The sequence below is a fragment of the Otolemur garnettii genome, unplaced genomic scaffold, assembly GCF_000181295.1.
Source record: "Otolemur garnettii isolate 467f Iridium unplaced genomic scaffold, OtoGar3 scaffold00025, whole genome shotgun sequence".
Taxonomy (NCBI): Eukaryota; Metazoa; Chordata; class Mammalia; order Primates; family Galagidae; genus Otolemur; species Otolemur garnettii.
This window is the reverse complement of record NW_003852420.1, coordinates 21,647,516-21,651,412: the sequence shown is the minus strand read 5'-3', so window position 1 is coordinate 21,651,412 and position 3,897 is coordinate 21,647,516. Positions and strand designations below refer to the sequence as shown.

Genomic DNA, 3,897 nt, shown 5'->3' with positions numbered 1-3,897 from the left:
CAAAAAAAAAAAAAAGAGTTGGAGACCAGCCTAAGCCAGAGCCAGACCTCATCTCTAAAAAAAAAAAAAATGACCTGATAGGAAGCTCACATCAGGTCTAATTCCAAGCATTTTCACAACAAAGAGAAACCAGATTAACCATGTCCCCATAGCTAAGATCCAGACTCATCATCTACCAGGCCTACCTAACTGGTAGGATAGTTTCTTAGCTGAAACCTGTTTGCCAAGGGGACTTCTGGGTGAGAACTGATGTGGAGAGAAAAAATAAACCAGCAGGGTAAACTTGGTCAGTAACAAAGTTTCAGGGACAGAAGAGAGGAGACTGAACAGAGTGTTGTAGGAAAATGAGGCCCAGTAGAGAGAAAGAAACACCCAAACATTCAAGTTTAAAAGAGAAAGGGCTTTATTTCAGTGGGCTGAGCTATGGTGGACTACAGTCCAAAAATGGCCAAGCTCCCCGACTGGCTCTGTCTTTTCCCTTTTCTCTCCAGCCAGTGGTTCCTTGTCCACAGGTACCCTTCTCATTGGTCAGTTTGAATTGAGCTGGAGAAGCAGGCTCAGGCTTTACAGAAGAGGAAGCAAGTGTTAGTTTCAAGGTCCCAGGAAGTTAACTTTCTACAAATTCCTAAGAGCTGAGTCACCACGGAGAGAACTTTCTAAGAGGTTCTTTCAGACCTTACCTTTCCCAGGCATCCTCTCTCTAAAGAGTACAGTGTCTGTCACTTGGATTTGATTCAGCTTCAGCTCAAAGGGAGTCATGCCCAGGTCTAGGGAAAGGAAGAGAACAGAGGAAGAGAGGGGGAAAGGAGGAAAGAAAGAGCAATATTCAAAACTTGAAATAGGAGACCAGGCACAATAGCTCCTGGCTATAATCTTAGCACTTTTGGAAGCTGAGGCTGAAAGATCACTTGAGGTCAGGTGGGAGGATCACTTGAGACCAGCGTGAGCAAAAGCCAGATCCCCATCTCTACAAAAGATAGAAAACTTAGCCGGGAGTAGTAGCCCTGTATTCCCAGCTACCCAGGAGGCTGAGGAAGGAGGGTCTCTTGAACCCAGTAGTCTGAGGTTGCAATGAACTAGCCCAGGCAATGAAGAGAGATCTTATCTCAAAATGAAACAAAAAAACAACAAAACAAAAACTTGCTATGCTAACCAGTTTGATGAAAATATTTCAAATTGTATATGAAACCAACACATTGGCTCGGCGCTGTGGCTCAAGCAGCTAAGGCGCCAGCCACATACACCTAAGCTGGCAGGTTCGAATCCAGCCCAGGCTCGTCAAAACAACAATGACGGCTGCAACCAAAAAATAGCTGGGCGTTGTGGCAGGTGCCTGTAGTCCCAGCTACAGGGAGGCAGAGGCAGGAGAATCACTTGAGCCTAGGAGTTGGAGGTTGCTGTGAGCTGTGATGCCATAGCACTTAACCCAGGGCGATAGCTTGAGGCTCTGTCTCAAAAAAAAAAAAAAAATACACATTATATCCCATGATTGCATTAATGTACACAGCTATGATTTAATAAAAATTAAAAATTAAAAAAAACTTGAAATAGATGTTTTCCTGAATTTTCCAACAGATATTAACATTACCTTAGGATCTCTCTAATAGAGGGTGACACAGAAGTGGGAAGAGATCACCTCTTCACTTTATTATACTTATCCAGGGATCCACGTTACCAGGGAAATGCTGATTACAAGCCAATTAGAGATTGTAAGCAGCTTCTCCAGAATCTGCCAGGTTGTAAGTGATAGACATAGAATTTGGACCCCAGTATTACACGGATCCAATTACTATCCTTTCTTCATTTTGACATGCTTGCCTGCAGTCTCCTCACTGTTGCGTATGTCCTTTATTTTTTTCTTTTTTCTTTTGAGATGGAGCCTCACTCTGTCACCCTGGCAGAGCTGTAGCATCCTAATTCACAACAACTTCAAAATCTCGGGGTTGAGCAATTCTTTTGCCTTAGCTTCCCAGGTAGCTGGGACTATAGGCACCTGCCACAATGTCCAGCCAGTTTTTCTATTTTTAGTAGAGACAGGATCTCATTCTTGCTCAGGCTGATCTTGAACTCCTAAGCTCAAGGAATCGGCCTGACTCGGCCTCCCAGACTGATAGGATTACAGGCATGAGTCACCACACCCAGCCACCATTACTCATTTCTAGTATTAAGTTTTATTTAAACAAGTAAACATTTATACATCCTCTTAGAAACAAAAATCCAAAGTCAGAAGTAAATCAATAATACAAATACGATTATAGCAGTGATTAAAATAGAGGTAACATTTTACCAGTGTACAAATGTCATGGAATTCAAATCACACTTGGATCTTCAATGATTCAAGGGTGTATTCCACACTGTTGGGGCTGGTCAGTTTTTTTTTTCTTTTAGAGACAGAGTCTCACTTTGTCGCCCTCAGTAGAGTGATGTGACATCACAGCGCACAGCAACCTCCAGCTCTTGGGCTTAGGCTATTTTCTTGACTCAGCTTCCCGAGTAGTTGGGACCACAGGCACCCGCCACAACACCCGCTATTTTTTTTGTTGTACTTTGGCCAGGGCCAGGTTTGAACCCGCCACTCTCAGTATATGAGGCCAGCGCTCTACACACTGAGCCACAGGCACCGCCCAGGGCTGGTCAGTTTTAAGATATAAAGTTCCTTCTCTGCACACGCTGTTCCCAGTCAAGTGTGTCCTCATCACTGTCTGTCAGCTCCCATGGTGGGATAGCTGGCTGCTGCGGCGATTGCACAGTGGTTTTTCTGGTCTTTGGCCATCTTTATGTAAGTAAGCCCCATTAAGTAAGCCCCATTCTTCACCCCAGCTGTTCTTCACCAGTCAATACTTATTGTTATCCAATTCTGTTTTTTCAAATCTGTAGCCAACTACCAGTACACTGTGATCCATATTTTCACTGCTAAAATCTGGCTCAAAACAAACACCTGCTTTATAGAACTAGAAAGACTCATGGCCTGCCTCAATAGCAACAGAGACAGGCCCCACAGTTGCTCTGGCCTTCATCAGGGCCTTCTCCTCTTTAGGGACATCCACGAAGCCAGTGTCATTTGCAATGGAATACTCAGGCCTGTACTTACAGGATTCATCCACTGCATCATACGGATAAGATTCTTCAGAGTCCAGGCCTCCATTCTCCTTAATATACTGGAAGACATAGCCCATTAGGCCACCATTGCAGCCTTCATTGCCTTGAGGCTGAGAGCAGTCCACCAGGTTCTGCTCACTCAGTGAGATAAGTTTGTCAGTTTTCCAGAGCATCTGTCCTTCAAGGGCACCAGTTGCACTAAAAGCCCAACAAGAACCACACTGACCCTGATTCTTCACAGGAGTCACATAGCCTTTCTCTCTCCAGTCCACTGATTTGGGGACCTCAAGAAATGAAGGCTCTTGGAACACTTTCCCCCTTCTTGTGCTTCTGGTTTTGAAAGCCTTTCATCACCTGCCTGAATTCCTTTTTTTTTTTTTTGTAGAGACAGAGTCTCACTTTGTCACCCTTGGTAGAGAGCTGTGGTGTCACACAACTCACAGCAACCTCCAACTCCTGGGCTTAAGCGATTCTCTCCCCTCAGCCTCCCGAGTAGCTAGGACCACAGGTGCCCCCCACCACACCCGGCCATCTTTTTGTTGCAGTTTGGCCGGGCCCAGGTTCAAACCCACCATCGTCCTATATGGGGCCAGTGCCCCACCCGCTGAGCCACAGGCGCTGCCCTACCTGCCTGAATTCTTCATTGGTCATGTCACTGAAGGCGTTCGTTGCCATTGTGAAGCCATGTTTCCCTTGACTGTATTCCTGACTGTGCAGTTCAATCATTTTCATATTCTTCTCCCACACTGCTCTCCTCCATCCTTCCTCATTCATGCCATACAGTTTTCTGTGTTTTGC

At 45.2% G+C, this 3,897-nt stretch overlaps 1 pseudogene; it reads right to left on the bottom strand.

Annotated features, from left to right (window-relative positions):
* Positions 1–2,695: 2,695 nt before the first annotated feature.
* Positions 2,696–3,891, bottom strand: LOC100956163 (annotated as a pseudogene).
* Between the last annotated feature and the right edge of the window lie 6 nt (positions 3,892–3,897).